Genomic DNA, 21462 nt, shown 5'->3' on the forward strand with positions numbered 1-21462 from the left:
CGGGGATGCGGGTGGGGGGGCAAGGGAAAATCTCTCAGGTGTTTATGAGTTTATTCTGTTTGAATAGGAAAAGTGGATTGCTGTTCTTTGTGTGCTGTTGAATCCTATTGCAGGAGTTGAGCCGCTTTCTGTGGAGAGATAGGTGTATTCCAAAGTCAGGCCGCAGATGGCTTGCATCTTTAACACGGGAATTGATGCATATACTTGGTGCAAATTAAAAATGCGGTCTAAAAATATTGTGAGGACTCCCCATGTTTTACTTTGAGGTCCATAGGCAAATGAACTTGTTACGTAGGCCTGAAAGGTTGGCAAATACATTTTCCAGGTATTTTTTAAAAAATTTCAGTATTTGCTGGATGGGAAGTGAAAAATGTATGTTTTCCAATCCTAGCTCTTTTCTTTAAGGAATGCAACTCCTATTACTGTTTAGTTGAGCTTCTCATATTTTCAAAACAATTCAGTGCTAGTTCCCATGGCTTGTTCTTGTATGCTACAGCGTAAATTTAGCCATGGCATCTAACCCAATGAACAAATTAACAGTTAAAAGTTGTTGGTCATTTAAGGGTGTTGGTTTGTTCCGTTTGGAAATGTTTCCCTTTTTCTATTCGTAGTCCTGGATAGATAGGATTTTTTTCTTTTTACCTCCACAGTAGCAACCTGATAAAAAAGCTTGACCATTTCACAAACGTGCTGTTTGAGAATTGGAATGAAAGTAACTGAGTGTATGACTAATAGAGAAGATTTGTGTATAATAGCTGCTTTTTAATATGTGTTACATAAGTAATATGGTGAGGTGGAGTTCAGTTATATAAGAACTGACTGGGGACTTGGGAGCTACTGTAAGTAGTTCATATTGGTCGCATATATGGCCTGCAGGGCATCCCTGTGTTGTGGGAGGAGGGGTAGAAAAACAGGATTGGAAGCATCTAACAGCACTACATTTTTCCTTTGTAGGTTTATAGAGGATACCAGGAAAGAAAGGGAGAAGGCAGTAATTAGGAATTACTATGTAGCTTTCAAACGTCTGTAGTCTCATTTGAGCTTAGGTTTTAGGGTGTAAACTCTGTTTTCTAAAAGAGCAGTCTCCCCTCTTTTGAGTGTCAGAAGGTGTCTGCCAGCTGAGCATTGTGCCAACTGACTTCTGTGCGGGCTATAAAGAGCAAGATTCTTGTGTCCTAGAGATTGTGAGGCTGTGCCTATTTTTTTGTTACCAAAAAAAAAAAAAAAGCTTACTGAAAATGGTGTTAGGACGAGGCAGTTGGTTTGTTGATCAAACATTAAAATGACTGGATTACTGATTCTTCTTGTGTAGGCATCATATGACACAAGGTAAATACTCCTTTGTAATGGAAGCTTCCAGAGAGGCTTTCAGTGTACAGTGATTCTTTTAACAGAGCACTGATTTATGTGGGACTTGACATTGTGAATCTGCAATGTGTTGCAGATATGTTAAAGGGAGAACATTAATTTCAACTAAAGATGAGGGGAAAAAACATTTTATTAGTACTTGCATTTAGGCATGTGTTCTGTAATTATGAAACAGTAATTGCTTGTCTCAGTGTGAAGGAATTGTTTGAATGCTTATGTTATAGAATAGTTTATGTAGAAAATCAGCTAGAATTTTAATTCTTAAAGCAGCCTTTTAAGTAACTCACTTTGATAACAGATTTTGCTTGAAAACCAAGAAATGAATTACTTTAAAAGTTCACTGTGTAACTCGTAGCTTATTGCAGCAGTACTTGAACAGAGGTGTGGCTTTGCTTTTATGAAGCTATAGAAATGAAGGCAAGTTTTAATGAGCTGGTTTCTTGTTTTTTTGCAAGGTTGTTTTTATTAGCAGTTCTCAGGAAAGCAGTTATCTTGAAAGAAGCAGTAGCTCTGGTAGTGTTGCAGTGCAGTCTCAAAACTGTCATACGTATTCTGAATTATTTGTGCTGGAGGAGATAAGTAAAAACAAAATGTGTGTATTTCTTTGAGACAGGGCATTTGTCCTACAGCTGTTCTGATGGAAGCTGTTGTAATCTCGAAGGGAAGGAAGAAAAGGGCTGTAGGAGAGGGAGACTGGGTAAAAAATGGTGTGTAGTTTACATTTATGGTAGCTTACCAGGGAAACAAGCAATTTCTACAGAACTGCAATTTGCTCCTTAACGAGGCTACTTCAGTGGGCTGGCTGCTCTCCAGCACTTAAGACTTGTGGCTCTAACCTGCCCTGGTAGCCTGTCTGTGCACGCATGTGTGGCCTGAGCCCTTGCTAAGACCTGTTATTTAAACAGTTGTTTACCTTTAGCCATACAAAGGGACTGACAGGAGTTCAAGGGTATTTAGGGGAGAAAGGAGAGAGATACTAACAGTGTAATAGATCTGACTATGCATTAATGTCATGGTTGAGACAGTTAAAAGTGCTCATGCTGAAAGATGATCCTGCACTTTTTCAGCTGTTCATTCTTGCTTCTGCAAGTGATCATGGGGGAAGTAGAAGTGAAGAATGGATGAAACATAAGCCTAATAGTAATGGATGGTTTTCTAATGTGACTCTTCATTGTGTGGCTTGACAAACGTTCCTGTTTGAATGGGAGCAGAATGAAGCACCTGCTGGGAAAATGGAGATATGCAGGTTTTAATTGTGAGTGAAGTTAGGTATGCTTTTTCTCAGGAAAGCTGCAGTTTTTAAGGAGTTTTGAGGGGCATCTCTTAAAGGCTTTTGGCTAGTGTAACTAGAATCACTGAGCCAGGCACTCAAAAAAAAAATTCTAAACTTTGAGTTTATAAGTCATTGCTAGATTGACCTTCAGTTGCAGGTAGCAAGAGCACTCCAGCTTCACTGAATTGGTACCTGTAAAATTAAGTAAAGTGTTATGCTCAGCTACAGGCTAGTTAAGTGTTTATAGGATTTGAGATTTAGGTTTATTTTGTTGGAACAAGCTAAAACTTGAAATAAGCCTGCTTCATCCAGAAGTGGCTGATAATCTAATAACTGGGATATTCAGTGAAGAATTATTCCTACAGGATGAGTACTTAGCTAATCATAAAAAGTGATTCCTGTGGGTCGCTAGTAGTCACTAGCCAAATGAATTTGCACGAGGAAAAGGAGTTCTAGTGACTGGCAGCTGATCACTTTATCCACCTGGATTTGGACAGACTGTGTTCAATGCTGAAACAGCAGCAGGACAGGAACTTCCATTGGACATTGCTTTAGGCTTTGTGTTGCAATGAATCTTTCTGAAAAAGTTTCTGAGATTAGTAAGGTTTTGCTTTAGCAGGAAAATAGGTTATTGGCTGGTTATACAATTCTTAACAGTTCCTCACTTAAAGAAGCAACCTTAAAGCTGTGATGTGGCCTCCTAATCCTGGAATTAGTGGGAATTTGTACCAGGTTCACTGCTGTGACCTCTGTGTAGTAAGTGGGGCACTGGTTTGTTTTCTGCTCCAGCATGACCTTGTTATTTGGAGTCTTTCTGATGAGCTACTAGTTGCTTTGGAGAGCAGTGTTAAGGTCCAAGTAGCTACTTTCAGAAGTGAGGTTATGCTCAGACATGATTATAATGCAGCACTAGCCCTGAAATGCTGTTAATAGCAGTTATTTGATGAAAATAACCAGTGATTGAATGGCTCATAGGCAGTTTATGCAATATGGTGCTTTTTGGAAGAAAATGGGGGACAATACTGCCAGTTTGGAGACTTGGACTGTGCCAGAGTTGGGAAATTACTGAACCAGAGACTCTGGCATCCCATAAGTACGGCTGAAGGTGGTCCTGTCACAGAAGGCAAGATTTTGTGTTCCTTGTAAGCTCAGAAACCAAGCAAATCTTAGCTGCTGTTTTTTTTTGTGCTTATTAAGTGTGGGGAAAAGAAACTGTACCAAAACTTCTTGCTGTGACTGCTCCATCTGTGAGCTTGTTAATGTGGCATGGTCATGCAGTAGATGTTACTCAAAAGTAGAAATGCAGCAGCTTTATTGCAGCAGTATATCTTGTCTCTTCAAAGGTTTAGCTTGTGGAGACTGCTGCAGTCCTACTCAGTGTGATCTGTTACGACGTAAAACAGAAATACTCAACGGGCTGAGGGAGCTGGGGCTTTTCAACACAGAAAAGAGCAGGAGAGACCTTATTACAGCCTTCCTGTGTTTAAAGGTAGCTTATGAAAAACAGAGTGACTTTTTATATGGGCAGGTAGTGATAGGAGATGGGTTTAAACTAAAAGATGAGCGATTTAGATTGGATGTTAGGAAGGGGTGCTTAGAGGATAGTGAGGTATTGGAATAGGTTGTCCAGAGAAGTTGTGGATGTCCCTTTTCTGAAAGTGCTCAGGTGCAGATTGGATGGGGCCCTGAACAGCCTGGTCAAGTAGAGATGTCCATGCCCATGGCAGGAGCTAGGAACTTGATGATCTTGAAAGTGCCTTCCAACCCAAACCATTCTATGGTGTCTGACTGTTGAAGGTGCGCTAAGAATACCTTTTTGACGCTGAGTATCACTGGTTATAGTAATGGATTTGTTTCCAGCAAACTTCAGTAGGTTGGTAAATAGTGAATAATTTGTTTTCGTATTTCTGTTTAGTATTTTATTGACAAAGCTAGTATCTTTTCTGTCCAGTTGGCTGTCGTATATGGATTTTTTGATAACTGTTTGATCCATTGCTAATACAGCTGCTATAGACGAACCAAATACAAGTCCAAAACTAGCTTGTGTGGCAGATTTGAGGTGTTAAAACTAGTGTGGAGGGCACAAGAACTTAAGCTGAAGAGGTAGCTGGGAAACAAGCATTAGCATCTAGTTCTTGTGCTAAACTCCCTCCTTCCACCTTCCTGCCTTTACTTAGCAGGTTAGTCATGACATGGGACTGTCATGATTCCCTGAATTTTAGTGAAGTAAGGTAAAAAAATTTGGAGGTACAGAACTGTGCCACTTTTTTAATAATCCCTCAAAGAGACTGTGGCTGGTTGTGATATTGAGATAGTAATTTAATCTCTAGCCTAAGAAGTGCTTTACCAGCTTTATTCCCTGGTACGTGCTAAGCAGTGGTTGTGCCACTTCATTTTGGCCCACTGTGTTTGTGGCCCAGTTTGTCAGGCTGATGATAGTTTGTGCAGTATGGTCTTTTCTGTTGAGCCAGGGTAAGCTGGCTGTCTCAAATTCCATCCAGAACAACTATGGGTCTTCTAATTAGAGATGTATTAAATAGTACTGAATGTCATTGTCACAAATATCCTGGTTTAGAAGACTACTCTTCATAAAACAAAACTATTGCTTTTATCAGAGTGGTGCTACTTCAAATTCATCTTCAAAGCTGTGCTCCCTTACTCCAGCATACATATGCTGGAACAAGCTCATAAGCTTATAAAGACATGCTGGGCAGTTGTCAGATCCTATTTTTAAACTGTTTCTGAGAAACACTTCTGCTTCCCTATCTCTGCATAGTCATAGGAAAGGCTGTACTTCATGCAGGAGCCGTAATGTCTGGGCTCAGCTAACAGTAATTTTTGGACTTGAGTATCTCCTCTTCAGAGATAGTAAAATTGAACTGCACTGATTGCTGTTGCAGAGGGGAAATAGGATCACTAGGAAATAGTGGCAGTGGGCTATCGACTCCTTGACTTCTAGCTACAAACAATAAAAGATTGTACAGATATCTTCACTCCTGTGACCAGTGACAGGGCTGGAGGAAATGGCATGAAGCTGAGGCAGGGGAACTGTAGGTTGGATATCAGGATAAAGTTTTTCACCCAGAGAGTGGTTGAGCACTAGAATGGGCTCCCCCAGGGAAGTGATCATTGCTTAATCTGCTACTGATCTGCAGTAGCCACTTTCTATAATTGTGTGACACTACTGTATGCCACCTTTACATTTTCACTAACATTGGAAAACTGCATAAAAATGCAACTGGGTTCTGTAGGCAACTAATATTTTAAGACTTTTTCTCCCTGTGTCTAACATTGCCTTCTTTAGTCTAGGCTTAAGTACAGACACTAAGTATAGGTGTTCCTGTAGTCCTATGGTGGAGAGGGAATTCCAGAATTGAAGGACTACTTCAGAGAACTTCATGTAGTTTGGGTCCAAAAATGAGGAATACCAATCAAGCATTTAGACTTGATTATGTTCGTCTCTTAAAACTGGCAGGCAGGGATATTTCATACTAAGGAAACTACTATGAACAGGAAGAAAAAAATCATGCTCCTGTAAAATGAATTATACAGTGCAAAATTAACATACTGAGTTCTGTGTGTCTTAGAACTCTTTCAAGGCACTCCTGGGACCCTGCAATTGCTAGTGTAGACCTAATTGATGGGAAGGAATAGTAATTTCAAAGTATTATTAGGACTGATGCCTGAGGGCTGTAGCCAAGCCTACTCTACATCTAGGAGTTGACAGTGCAGGGTCTTCCGATTTCTTTTTTTCTAGAATAGGCAAGCCCTTATTCCACACTTTCCACAGATTGTGTGCTACAAATATTAGTGGCCTTGTAAGTGCAACTGTTAGTTAAATTAGTTTGTCTTGTCTTGTGTTTCAGTGATATGATTACATAATAATCCTGTTCCCCTTTCTGTTAACTACTTCAATTTACTTAAACCAAGGAGAAGAGCAGTTACCTAAATTTTGCCTTGTAGGCCGAGTGTTTCTGCTTAAAGGAAGGAGAGGAACTTAACATTGGACCTGTTTTAAGCTCATCCTACAATGAGCAAAGCAGGGTGGTGTTTTGGATATGATAGGGTATGATACCTTTAGTCTGTTTGCTTAAACGTGCCCTTTAATTTCAGTAATGTAATGACAGTGAAATGGGCTATAGAACTGTTAACTCACTTAAAACAAACCTCATCAATTCCACATATTTCTGTAACCTAACAAGAATATGCTCATATACTTTCTGTTCAGTGTAGTGGCTGTGCCTTATGCTTCAAATTTCGCCTGTGACTGTTCCTCACAACCTTCCAGTGTGGTTGTAGGTAGCATATTACAACTTAGAGGTATTGAGCTGTCTACAAATGCTCCTTATATATAGAAGTGACTTGCTGAAAGGTGCTTCTGTGTGTCTGTAGATGCTGCATTAAGCTTAGATTTTTTTTTTTCCTGTAGCCCACCTATTTCTTGCTCTGTGTGCTTCTTCTTTTTGCTTGAATAGCATTGAGCAAGATTTGTATACTGATTGCACTCAGTAAAAGTAAGCTCTACATTCCGTTTTGGATGTGTGTATTAATATGTGTAGAACATCTGTTGCATCTTTTTAGAAACAGCGCGTTGCAGTCTTGGATCACATTTCAAATCTGAAGCCTTTAAGGGTTATCTGAAGTAACAGTTTATGTAGTGGGGTTTTCTTACATGGTGCAAGAATGAGTAGTGTTTTAGTATTGGTATTAGCCTTCTGCATCATCAGTCCCTACTATAGAAGTAGATCAGCAAAGAGGAAAGGAAAAACTGAACTGGGTGTCCAAAAAAAGCAGGTCCAGTAGACTTTTTTCTTCGTGTGCTTCTGAGTGTCTTGGTTGAATCTGAATTTTGGATGTGCCCAGTTGGCACTGGAGTGAAGGAGAGAGTTTTTTTACTACTGAGAAGCACTTCTGCTGTAGTTCATAAGCTGAAATACTGCTCTGTTTGTCATATCATAAATAAAGATGAGATATTTCATTAAGTTCATTCTGTTACGTGAGTCTAATGTAAGCGTTTATTTTAATATGTATTTGAGTCCCATTAAACAGTAGCATGTCTGGCATGTGATACTTTTTTGAAACTCCTTTAGCTTTGATTCTCAACTGGAAATGTTTGAATGGGGATTCCTGATCTTTCTGGCTGTTCCAATGAAAAATAAGAATTTAATATATTCTTCTGTAAGTAGTAGGTATATACACAGTGTGCACCCAAGGTCCATTTAGCCTGTTTAGCTGTTTCTCAGCACAGGGAAGTTAACCAGTGAAAGTGTGAAATACCAATATATGTGAATGACTGTGCTTAGGATTACAGATGGCCAAAGGGAGGATGATGGAGGCCTCTACCAGTAACTGCCACTCTTTAGAGGGGTGGGTAAAACCAAAAAGTGTATTCCTGATGTTAACCAGAGAACAGTTGCTATAACAGTATTTTTATCAGCATTTTTAGGTTCTCTAAGCTGTTGTTCACTTAGTATTTTAAAAAAGGGAACTGAAAAAAGCTCGAAATTGAATACATCATCAGTGGAGGGGTTGCCCCTAACTGCAGCAACAAGATGGATTGTAAGAAGGAAACCTGACTGAAATCTGTCTTTGTTGGAAAATAAGCAGGCCTAACCTGTAGTTCTTGTACAGTGTGCAACTTTCAAGTAGCTCAAGGCTATGTATGTCTGTCATCTACTGATCATAGAAATTATGAAAACAGAGACATTGTATGCAACTATGGAATTCTGAAATACCAGTTTAGAGGGGATCTGCATGTAAGTAACATTCTTATTTCAAGCAGTTGTGCTACATCTTACATCACATGATTCCTAGCTGTTGTGCAGCAGGAAAGGTTAGCCTTTTCCAATTCTTCCTCTGGAGCTTGTGGAGGGAAACGCAGATTGGACTTGTATTTAACTATAACTTCCTTCCCTCTGGGAACTCATGTCTGAACTACTACGGATTTCTGGCCATGTGGCATATTTTGATTTCCTGCCCATATGTGAAATTTGAGTAAGCTTTGGCGTCTCAGGGTAGAGAGGGTGACTGGGAGACTTCTTTCTGTGGAAGTAGAAAGTCATTCCATGATTGTCTCCTTCCCCAGCTTTCTGCATGTGTACAACTAGGTATACTCTGTATGCCATTGTCACCTAGTAGTATGTATAAGCTGGCAGTATAGCATGTAAGATTTAAGCTTTCCTATTATTAAACTTAAGAACTCTTTCAAAACTTTCAGTACTTTTGCTGTATCTGAATGAAATTGTTACTTTTGATTGTCAAAAGAAAATGCTGGACTGAAGGCTAACTCAAAGGATGGCAGTTTTACGCCTAAGTTTTCACCTGCCAAACAGAGTGCTGAAATCAGCCTGCAGGTTTTCCATGTAGTGAACAGATTGTGAGAAGTGCATAAAGAAATCATGGATATTGGCTGAAGAATGAGGGATTGTGGTACAGAAAGGAAGGTGCTTATCTTTAACTAGATACACGTTTTACTTTGAATCTGGTTTTGGAACTAGGTGTTCACGCCCAGTTTTCTTCTGTAGCTTTTTGAAAGGGAAGAATTTCTAGAAACCAAATCAGCCACCTTTTTAAATGCAGGAGAACTGGAGTAAGGAAGCCTGTGAGCATGCATGCCTCCAAAATCCTGCAAATGTTCTTTCACTTACATTTGTCTGAATTGCATAATCAGTCTTGTGTTTTACAATGCTCAATTACTAGGAATTTAATTTCCATGTTTATAGATAATGTTTTCTATCTATTTTGTAATGTATGCATTTTGTAATGTCAATTTTGTCATGGTGTTTAGCTTCATTTTTTTCCCCGCAACACTGTACTCAACTTTATTATTGAGGTGTTTATTTCATTTGCTTTCTAATGTGAAAAGAAGCTCCGCTAAACCTGCAGATTTTTCAAGACAGAGCAAGAGGTGCTTGAAGAGGGGAAGCTAGTGCTCAAGTTCACAAATCAAAATAGGCTTGTAGTTACAGCTTAACTGACGGGCAGGAAAAAAGCTGTAGTTCAAGAACACAGCTGGCAACAGGCTCATGTCTGCCCCCAGAAAAGTAAACTTTTCTGCCACAATCTCCAGATCTGTTTGGATAATGATAAAAAGATACTTGGCAAAATGCGAGAATTCTGTGACTGTTTGCCCAAAGTATAAATATTTCAGGCTTTGAGTGCTTGTGTGGCTTACATGTTGCAGAAAGACTGTCTTAAGTTATTTTTAGGTTGGGGGAGCAGGAAGAGTACTTGCTTCCTGTCTTCCCCTCCCCCAGGAACTTTGGGTACATTAATGAGAAGAAATATAGCAACCCCTGAGTTGGTTTACCAGATCCTATTGTACAAGGTCAGTACATTTCCTGACCTGCTTTGTGGAAGGAGTAGTACAGCCACTTAGTGTGCTCCCTTTTGAACCAGCACAAAGGCATAGAGAGTTTCAACTGAAACAAGTCCACAGTTTACTTGATAGTTGCATATGAATAGTCTCCAAAACAATGAGTACTAAAGCTTATAACTAGAATTAGTCCTCTAGTTGCTGTTATGTCAACTTTGATGCTATGCACAAGCATGACTAACTTGAGAAATCAGTGAAACTGAATACTCTCCTTCCTCTTAGCTATTGTAACATTAATATATTTAGGCAATAATCATTAATGTCTTCACATCAGCTGTTGTTTCTCTTCTACATAGCTACAGATTCATCCTACTTGTAGGTGTTGGTACATATCCATGCTATAAAACAAAGGAACGTGATAACTTGGTAACGGTACTTGTCCAGTTCAAGGTATACCAGACTGCTTTACTTAGCAGTTCAGAGGTTTTTTGTTACTTTGATCCATAGTGGCATAAAAATAGCTGTAGCAGTGCCTTGGATTTTTTCCTAACCGGGAGAGGGGCATAAAAAAAGCCGTAGCAGTGCCTTGGATTTTTTCCTGACAGGGAGAGGCAAAAAATGCATTTGGTCCTGGTTACTGTAAAAATTGTGTAAGACAATATAATTGCTTCTTTTCCTGTTGCATGAGTATTGGCAGCAGTACACAGGTTAACACAGGTGTTAACTTTGGGAGAAAAAGTGTCTGGGCCTATTGTATGGATCTTGTTGTTTGCCATCAGTGTGCACATGCACTTCATAAAAGTGATCACTCTTTCTGACAAAAGCCAGTCTGCAGCAATCCACAAGAAGTACAGAGCTTCTTGGCACTGTGCAGCGTGTGCAGAACAGGCTTAGAATCACTCAGGCAAGAAGCAAAAAAATACTAGCTTTGGCATGCAGAAGTGTCCCCATGTGTGGAGCCAGGATAGAAACACCAGGCTTGTCCTAGCATGCTCCTCCAGCAGCTACACAGAAGTGTAGCTACACTACTATGCAGAGCTGTGCTTTTTTTTTCCAGACTTCTGTGTGTTTTCCACTTAGTTAGCAATGGTAGTTATGCTGTCTTTGGGGATATTGGGTTTGCAGTTAGGTCTAGGGTTTTGTTTCATTTAAAATTAAGGTGTTAGGAAACTGAACAGCTCTTGCTGCTTACTTTGATCCTTCTTGCTGAAGCAAAAATTTCGTACTGGTATTAGCTGCCTTGGGAAACAAACCGTGTATGAGAGGGAACCAGCTGAGAATGCAATTTTTGGTATCTTGAATTCTGGAGAAAATGGAGTGTCTGCTTACAGAGGCTTGCAACCTCTTGCATCACTAATTAGGCATGAGCAGTCATATCTTCATCTGATGTCTGAATTAAACTTACTCAGTTAAAAAGGTATAGCAGAGTATGTTTACTAGTGAGAAAGTTAAGCAATTCCAGTTGGCTTCAAATATATTTTTAACTTTTAGATGGAAAATCAAGAATTTTGCTGCTAGTTAAACTTTTTTGTCAGTAGTTCTCTGGACTTGTGCAGTTTGCTCTGCAGGGGATTTCCATTTTTTTTAACAGTTTTATTCAATGCAAAATTAATAATAAACTGAAAATTTTGTGAACACTTAGCTAGTTAAATATTGGTAGGAGTATCCCTATAAAAAGATGAAAAGGAACCTTTTTTATTAAACAGTATATAAATATAAGCTGAAGTGGTGAGTCATATGAAAGATGGGCATAACTCAATATCCACTGCTTTCAGTCAGTAGTTCTGCATGCTGCAGCCAAATTCTTTGTGGGTATTGAATAGTCTGAACATAAGGAGGGCTGGTGCCTTCTCCTGTTGTTCTTGATGGAGTTGTAGATAGTAGAATTGAGGCTGCAAGGTGAATCACCTTCCAATTCTCGGTTTGATGCTTTAGAATAAAGCCTTTTGCTGCTTATTTGGGAACTCACCAAAAAACTTGTCCAAGTTGTGAACCTTTCATGGGAAGATGTGTGGGGGCTGGGGTAAGGGGTGTGGTTTTAAGAAGCTTGTGTTTCAAAATAAGCCTTTCACAATTCCTGCTTCTGGTCAGATTGTACATACTTCACATGTGTGAAACATGTGACTTAGCTAGGTATAATGTAGCCTGTTAGCATGTATCTGTTGGAGGCTGAGGATAACATTATCTGGGTCTAGAAGACTGGGCTAACTTCTTCGTATAGTGGTCACCCTGAGCTGCTCTAATTGTGCATGAGCGTGTATTACTGGTAGTTATTTCTAACTGCACCAACATCTGAGAAGAAAGGAAAGAAGAAAGCCCATGGTTACAGCTTTCTGGTGGTGTTGAAGAATCAATAATAGGATGCAAGTGATAGATTGATATATAATACACACAGTAAAGCTAAAGGGAGTGCATTAAGATGAAATTAGGGATTTCCAGTTAGGAAGATGGAACAGAAAACTAGAGGAAAGGGACTAGAGAAATTGGTGAGGTGAGATGATATCAAGAAGAAAAGTGTGGTGAGCTAATCCAAGAGTAAGAGAAGCTCCTATGGTGAAGGGAGCCATTTTTAGAAATAGTGAAAGAACAGGAAGGCTTACATGAGAACCTGCTGAAAGTTAATGTCTGTTAGCTAATGATACCTGTCATCAGCGAGTCGGTACAGAAGTCTGGAATCAAGGCATGGCCAAAAACAGCACTGAGACAGCTGATGGTGTTTTCAGCTTGGCCTGTGGGCTGGAGGAGGAGTCATGGACCTCTGGTAGGTGGCTGGAAAAAAGACTGTTACTTGGTTAGTAACCCAGCTTAGTAATGAGTGATTAGCAGTAGGGCCATGTTCATCAAGGCTGAGTTCAGCTCAGCCTTGAAACACAGCTCCTTAATGTGCCTGAACTAGGAAGTGTTATGTTGGGGCCTTTGTGGATGCCAGAGGCAATCATGGCTTGAGATGTTCTATTTAGTTGCCCTTTACTAGTCCTATGGGCTGTTGTTGTGATAGCACAGTGTAGTGCTCCATCACCACAGTTGCTGATCATTTGTGTGGCTATGCTGTGAACAAAGGACTGATGTGTTTAATAAGGAGATCACTTCTTCCTTCTCTTCTATTCAGTTTTTGAGTTGGGGCTGACTGTGGACCTAAGATTAGTCAAAATAGAGTCCTGGAGGGACTGTGTTTCACATCATGCAAAATCTCTGCCCATACTGCTGCAGAAACACCCTTCTTTTTTCACTGTTTAACCATGTGAGTGGATTCCAAAGCACATCAGGGCCTCATGTTAGGGGCACAGTTAACTAGAAACTATTGGCTTGAGGAAAAGGCAGAGATGGGGCAAAGTCTGGTTAAAGGCTTATTGTTAAATATTACCACGAGACACTCTCAGCTGTAGTTTCATTGTTTTGTCACAATTCAACGAAACTATTCCTGCAGGAAATGGAGGGATCTTTTACTGATAACATGACAAGAAATAAATTAGGCAACAGTATGCAGCTTATAATTACAAGCCATATAAAACAAGGGCATCCAGTGGCCCAGGCCGTCTGTTCTGACTTTTCTCAACTTTCCCCTGTTTTCATAATGCTGCAAAACAACAGAGATGAGTAGAACTGGATTTTCTGCAAGTGTGTGTCTTCTGAGTGTCAAACACTTTTCATTTCATGGATTAAAACAATGCAATAAAATGAGCTTAATGACAGAGCAAGTCCTACTTTTTCACAGACCTTTTTCTCCTACCCTCCCCTTGCCTTTCCATGGTAACTCCAGAATCTCATGAGTTACTAGTAATGCTGGCAGAGGCTAATGTTTACAACTCAGTCTGTTTTTTGAATACAGGCTTCAGTCTTCTCTAGCAAATTGAAACCAGATGGGAACGGCAGGGAGCAGAATGGAATTTATTTCTCTTATGTGGCTTGTGATGTTAACAAAACTCTTCGGGTATTTTTATTGTTATTTTGCCTAGAAAATTAATGGTACCTTCTTTCTGTCCAGTCTCTGTAATGTGGAAGACTACAGCACTTAGTCCAACACACTGAAAGCCTTCACTGAGATGTGTTGCTTTACTTCCATTGCAGTGACAGACTGTGGTATAATCCTGTGACTTTTTTTGTGGGGTGTTTTGGGGTTTTTTTCCAAGTAAAAGAATCAAAACTAGTTCATCCATCCAAATTTTTTTTCTGCTGTTCTTGCACAGCTGATGGAGGTGAAATGCAATTGTTTTGCAATATTTAACAAGTCTTTCTCTTTTCTCCAACTACCCTAGGTGAAAGTACACTAAAGGAAGACTTGCTGAAATCTGAAGAAACAGGCTCAGTCACTCAAACTACCTACAGTGGTTCCAGAATTTGTAATGTGGACAGGATAAGGATTTTTTCTGTGCAGTTAATGCTGTGCTTTTTTTGCTGGTTTCTCAAGGGAAAAGACTCAACATGTTGAATCACAGAGATGTTACTTCCTGCTGGGTTTTGGGATTTCCTTGCAGCTCTCTCTCCTCCATGGCTGCAGGAGCTGTTTTTGCATAGTGCATGTTCTAAGGCAGGAACTTGCTGGAGATGAAGACAGAAGCCAACCAGTTCTGTGCTGAATGTAATAGTTTCTGACTCAAATTGTGTGGTAATTATCAGAATATCATAGGGTGTTGTAGGAACTGCTGTGTTGAACATAGTTGAGGATTTCTTCTTTCATAATTTGCCTAAATGAGTATAAAATGCTAATCTGAATTAACATATGAAAGTGAGGGGAAAGATTTCTTGATATTTTCTAGCCACTTGAAACCTGATTGTGTAAAAAAATAAATTTCAGTATGCTGAAGTATTCATGGGTTTTTTTCCCCACTTGCTCAATCTTAACTCCCATTCTTTCTGATTTCCCACAGAAAGAAAAGCAACTTGCTGTAGCTTCAAAATATTAACAAAATACTGTGAGCACTGGAAATATGATAGAGTTTCATATTACTATTAGTTTCACTAGGAATTAAAAACATGTAATTCTGGAAATTATGGTAGTAAATTGATATCAAGTATTTTAACATACATACCTGCTTCATACAGCTTGCTTTCCTCACAGAAGAGAAGTATTCCCAGCAGCTTGTTGCAGTACTGAGTTTAAGCGTCAAGTCTAAGATTGATATGTTTACTGTGAAGGCAAGCTTTGAGAATTCATATGAACTCTACTTCTTCAGCAGTTGTTTTTTATAAACCAGGTCTTGCAGCTCCAAGAGGCAAACAGGAAAGGGATGGAGGGGTGGTAGTCAAATTTTCAGGCAGATCAACTCTGGTTGGAGTTAAGCTCTCTGAATGTGGAATAGTGTCAAACAGTGCAACTCTCCTGTATCCTTTTTCTTCAAAAATGGCTTCAGGTATGCTGTCTTTTTACTTTGCAGTGCTAGAGGAGAGTTCTGGATGAAGCCATTTCTCTTGTGTTTTAGCATCTGCTGTATGGTGTCCAGTACTGATTCAGCAAACAGCTCCATTTGGTGGACTGTCCTCTGGTGGTGTTTGGAGAAAAGGGAAAGAGTTGCTCTCTGAATGAGTATCTAAAATATGGGACTTCAGAGGACTGCATGACGTTGTTAAAGCTAATGACTTAGAGCATCTAGAAAAGCCACTTCGCAGGATAATTCTTCCCAGCTCATTCCATGATAATGTCTCCAGTGCTTTTGAGTTTTTGTCTCTGGGCTCTAATGATCCTAGGGTATGAACTGTCATGTAAAGCACTGTCAGAAGTGCAACTTCTGACATAATTTTAAATAAGTGAATCTTCCATCCCTAGATGTAGTTCTTGCTGGATTTAAAAAAGGCTATATATTTTAATTAGGTACGGTCTGTGTGCCTAATTTGATGTAAAAAATGCTTGAAAAAATAGTATTAATGAAAATTTTCCTTAATGGTGAATGACAGACATGTAAGCTACTGTTAGACTCTGTGTGTGTGACTGACTGTTTGTTAAAGGAAAAGCATGTTTTCAGAGTGTGGTTTTTGGACTTCCAGACAGATTACACAAACTCAAGGAGGCCCAGCCCACATCCTGTGTAGAAAACCAGCTCACAGAAATGCTCATTGTTCTTCAGGGTTATAAGTCACTGTGTTTTGTGCCTCCCTTCTATTTCAAAATATTGTATGGAAAATACTAATGCAAAGGAACCACAGCTGAACAAGTGCTTGGTCCTGCCAGGTACTGAGCGCTGTGCTCTTACCAGAAGGCTGGGGACTGGGATTAAAACATTAGGCTCCCTGGCTAGAGAACAAAGAGTTTGTGTTAGTAAAAGTAGCTGAGAGTATTTATCAGGTGAGTAAATCAATTGATAATTGACATACTTCCAACCTGAAAGTTGTTTGTGTGCAGCCATGCCAGTATTTACTGTCTTGGAGTGGGAGTTACCGGATATGAAGTTTTCTTCAGGCAGGGTGAGTTCTCCACGACACTGATTCACCTCTGCTCAGTCTTCACTGCAGAAAGAGAGAATGTGGGGTGTCCAGATCTGATAGCCCACCAGAAAGTGGTTAGTGTTTCTGAACTCTACCCATGCTTATTGCTGGGTTGTGTTTTTCAACCTGCAAGCTAATGGACCTATCCATGAAGGGAGCTATCAAGTCAAAAACACTAAACACTCTTCCCTTTTTTGAATGTACATTATCATCTTGGAGGTTATTTTTTAAAAACTGAAGTGCTTTCATTTTTAAATTTTAAACAGGAATAGTGTTCCAATGTTAATTTTAAGCCACTTTTATTATGTTTTTCTTTCTTCAAAAAAACAACAGCTTATATTTTTTGCTAGCGTTCAGTACCCATTTAAGACTAAAGTATTTGTTATGATAATACAGATGTAGCTAAGCAGAAGGCTGCCATGAGAGTGTTTGAGGTCGTGCTCTGCTTTTCTACAGTCCTCTGACAGGAATCACTTCCCTTTAGTCTCTGCCAGTCTCCTGACTGTGCAGCATTTCCAAAACATGTGGAGCATAAAATGGGATTATAGGGGAGGCATTCAAGTAAACAGAAGTTCCCTTGGGATGAGATTTGCTTTTTCATGCAGAGCTCCTTGTGTACTGTAGCCTGGCACTGGAGTGAATTCTCTTGGTGACCCCAAGGGTGGGAGAGCACCCAGGCCATTCTTATGTTTTGGGGATAGTGTCTCCTGGCTGGCACAATGAAGTCCCCCTTTGCAGTGTTTTTGGAAGGACACACCCAAGTGCAAGTTTCTTTCTGTGTCTCTTCAGTGTGTCTGTGTAACAATAAATGACCAGTCTCATGATGCAGCTATAGCTGCCAGAATTCTGCAGTGAACATACAGCTGTATCAGTCATTAATTGCACAGTATTGCTGAAGCAGCCCAATGCTTTTGTGAGTTGTGTTCAAGGGTAAGTAGCTCCTTAAAGATAAAATCCTTTGTGCTTCCATAGAAGCATACAGTTACATTGGTGGATAATATTGTATTTCTGCGATGGCATGGTCCTGTTCAGCCTGTTCTGTTGAAAGTATACAACCTGGGCAGGCTCGGTCTGCAGTTTGAGTACTTAGGAGTTCTTTGTTGAGACTAAATTGTGTTGGTCTCAGCAGGGAACATTTCCAGACCATCCATCCTGGCCTAAATAAGTCAGGCTGTCATTGTTGCTCCACAGGATGATGCTGTGTGGGATATCAGGGCACAAAGCCTTCAGACTTGTGTTCATTTCACTGTAGCTATGTTTCATGTTTTGAAAGAACTTGCCACAGATGGATGTTGTCCTTCTATCTCTCCATTGGCTGCTAGTCACCAGAAGAATGATTCAGTCAGTAGTGTTCCCCTTATCATAGACTCATAGAATGGTCTGCATTGAAAGGGATCTTAAAGATAGCTAATTCTGCTCCCTGCCATGGACTGGGACACCTTCCCCTAAACCACATTACTCAGGGCCCCATCCAGCCTGTCCTTGCACACTTCGAGAGGTGGGACATTTGCAGCTTCTATGGACAACCTGTTCTAGTGTTTCACCACTCTCACACAGTTTAGATTAGGTATCAGTATTTCTTCCTGATACCTAATCTAAACTTGCCCTCTTTCAGATTGAAGCCCTTGTCCTATCACTACATGCCCTTGTAGGAAGTCCCTCTCTGGTTTTTCTGTAGGGTCCCTTTGTATACTGGAAGACTCCTTGTTGCCAGTAGCAAGGCTTCGGATGCTGGTGGCCTTGTCTTGGCTTCCTGGAGGTGCTGCTCTACCACAGCATGGCTGCTTTTGTGCAGGGGGAAAGCTGCAATTGCAAATACTCTCCTTAAAACAGCAGGAATTCATAAATTCCCTTAGGTGGCTGTATTCCAGACCTGGCCTGTGTTCATGATGTCCCTGATGTGCTACTGGGTATTAGTGAGGAATATGATAAGAGATACCTCCAGACTGGAAGACTTGGTCAGCACAGCCTTATTTGTACTGACTTTACCTTTCTTTAGAGGCGACTCTGAACAGAAACTGTTAAATTTCTTGTAATTGTAAAGCTTTGAACCAATAGCAGCAGTGAGAATTTTCAGTTATCTGAAGACATGTATACATCAGAAATTCTTGGGTTTTTTTTCTGCACCTGGTACAAAGACGTAGAACAGCCCTGGGAACAGGCAAGACAACCCAGTTGCTGCTGCTGTCAAAAGCAGCAGATCCAATCATTTGTGTACCTCCTATTGTAACCAAAGCAAAGAATTATTTGGTATGGGTTCTAAATCGAGAGTCGCTATTCTTGTTTGGTTTCTTTTTAAAGCCTTTACAATGGGGAGCATGCTTACAAAATTTGAGAGGTAAATTTGGGGCTTGTATCTCACACCACAGGTGGTTGCACTCAGGAGCATTGTCATTGTCACAGCTGTACACAGCTTTTGTTTCTAGAGGGTCAGATTTTCTGCCCTCATCTACAGGTGGGGTATAAATGAGAGAAAGGTTGACTTAATTTGATGGCAGACTGTTGGTAAGAGTAGTGGTTATTTGAAGACTGCTTAATCCTATTACAGGTTGGGATTTTTTTTGAAAGTCTGATTTACGGGTGTATTTTGTACTGGAGCCCATTTAAGAGCTGGGTCTGAATAAATCTGTCATTTGCTACATCTCCATTGGTGTTTTCATCATATCTTAACTGAGAGTTAAACAGGGTTACTAAATAAAATTTTCTGAAGGTTAAGGAGATTAATATTTTTAATACCTGCAGGTTTTAGGAAAACATGCTGAATTATATAGGGAAGTACCAACTTATTTAATAACTGTATTTTTCTAATAAATATAGATGATATAACTGCAGGGAACTGAAAATGTCGTGTCAATAACAGTAGCACCTGCTTGTATTTCATTTAATTTGTGTGTGGGATTGTTTATGTTGTAGAAAATGGCAGTTTATGAGCCAGCTTTTGAGGGGAATGATACGTTGCCAAGGCTGCAATATTTTGTATTATTCTGTACGGGCTCTGTATCATAACTCAGAGTATTTGAGAGCTTCCTTCCCTTTGCAGTCCATCTGCTTAGCACTGCTGACAGGAAGGTGAAGTTGCAGTGAGCTGGGTCAGCAGGAGAAATCTCACTTTCCTTACAGTGTTTGATGCCCGTGTAGCTTTATGACTGACTTGTTACAGAGTCGGGTAGGTGTCAGTGCAAGGGAAGGACATTCCAGCCAGTTTATCTGGATCATTAGACTGGTTTTAAAGTACTGTGAAATTTGTGGGCTGGGGTAAGACAGTAGAAGGTCACCATCACCTTGGAAAAAAAGAAAAAAAGGCCCTAAGCAGTGTCTCTCCAAGGACCTGGTTTTTTTAGAGTCGGGTAGGTGTCAGTGCAAGGGAAGGGGCAATCTCCTGATTTGACAGCAGTTGGCAATCCGATTGGCTTTATGGTTTCATGAAGTCCTGTCTGTAAGTTATGCCCACATCTGTAACTATCTGGAAATCCATGGTTGTTGAAGGCTTTGCTTTCCTGCTGCCAAGTGCCACCCGTCTCTTGAGCACTGCCGCTGTTGGTCAGCTGCTTGACAAAAAGGTAGGTAGGGGAAACAGACTCGGTTGGCTGTGAGCTTCTAGGATCTGCTGGTTAGAGATTTCTAGGACTGATGGAGAGAAAACTGCTTAACACATCAGGTTCAAATGGGCCTGTGTGTTCACATTACAGGATGAAATACGTGACTCTAAAGAAGTATTAGCTCAGACCTGGGCAACTGCAATGTTCTGGAAAATAAAGGAATCCACATAGTAGAAAGACACATACAGGAATGGCTTGCCAAGACAGTTGGTAATGCACTATTACCAACTGTAACATGGGAGAAGAAAAAAAAAAAAGGGGGGGGGGGGGGGGAGGTTTAAAACTTCCCACCAGAGTTTATCTGGATCATTAGACTGGTTTTAAAGTACTGTGAAATTTGTGGGCTGGGGTAAGACAGTAGAAGGTCACCATCACCTTGGAAAAAAAGAAAAAAAGGCCCTAAGCAGTGTCTCTCCAAGGACCTGGTTTTTTACTGTCTACTGTTACAAGTGACACTAGAGATTACTAAAACTGGAAGAAAGTAGACGAACCAAACCCTTTTCTTGTTTTCTGGTTAGCGCCATTGTTAACATTCTTGGCAGAGCTTCACAGAATCTTTCCGTGGTTTTTCTGCTTGGTTGCACTTCCTGTCTCATTTATTGGCACAATGATGTCATTCTCACACACCACTGGGGAGGAGCACAGTGGTGGGCTCTGCCCCAACTCCTGCAAGAATTATGCAAGATTATGACCATTTCACCATTTCATTTTGTGCCCCTACAAGAAGACCTTGCCTCCTGCTCTGATGGCTAAAATCCAAATGAAAAATCCCGTTTTTGAGGTTCCCCTGGATGGAAGTGGGAGGCAGAACAGGAAGAGGCAGCAGAAGTGCTGTGTAATGCCGTCTTTGGTAGGAAGCTACTTACAGGAACATTTGATTCACCTAATACAGGTGAGCACCTGGAGCCTGTGTAGCTCTGTGTGTGCCTCCAGAGCCGAGAAGGCAGGGCTAGGGAATACGCTTTCCCTAAGCAAACAATGCAGTGAAAAGCAGGAATGAGAGCTTCAAGCATATCCCTGCTCCTCTGGCCCTGCAGCCCTGCTCGTGGGAGGAAAGCACTGAGAAGGTGCTATTTGCCCAGTGCTCTTACATAGACCAGGAGAGCAGCAGGGTTTGTTTCTCTGGTTCTCCTGCCTGTCCCAAGAAGGCAGCATGGATCAGTTTGTCCTTGGGGATGTTGCTGCAGGAGAGGAAGGAATGTGGCTTCAGGAGGGGGAGCAGGTGGCCCTGCAACCCTGGGGAGCAGCCTGAGCCTGGTGCTTGGTGAGGTCTGTACCTGTGCACAGGCCAGGTTATGCTGCGCAAGCTGCAATTGTGCAGGGAGCTTTAAAGTGATAGAAATTGATGTGTTAAAATGAACTTGGGAAAACTTAAATCTGGCTCAAAGGGGCTCTTCCAGCATGAGTCATCTGCAGCTGTGGAGAAGCCCTGGGCAGAGCCTTCCTCCCCACTGCTGAATGGAGCTGTCAGAGTGCTTGGAGCCAGG

At 40.7% G+C, this 21462-nt stretch overlaps 1 long non-coding RNA gene across 1 annotated transcript; it reads left to right on the forward strand.

Annotated features, from left to right (window-relative positions):
- Positions 1-70: 70 nt before the first annotated feature.
- Positions 71-20208, forward strand: LOC121357418. Its single transcript, XR_005955726.1, has 3 exons — positions 71-12717; positions 14213-19546; positions 19728-20208. It is a non-coding gene; the product is annotated as an uncharacterized LOC121357418 (long non-coding RNA).
- The last annotated feature ends 1254 nt before the right edge of the window (positions 20209-21462 follow it).

The sequence above is a fragment of the Pyrgilauda ruficollis genome, unplaced genomic scaffold (genome assembly GCF_017590135.1).
Source record: "Pyrgilauda ruficollis isolate IOZ18807 unplaced genomic scaffold, ASM1759013v1 scaffold33, whole genome shotgun sequence".
Lineage (NCBI taxonomy): Eukaryota > Metazoa > Chordata > Aves > Passeriformes > Passeridae > Pyrgilauda > Pyrgilauda ruficollis.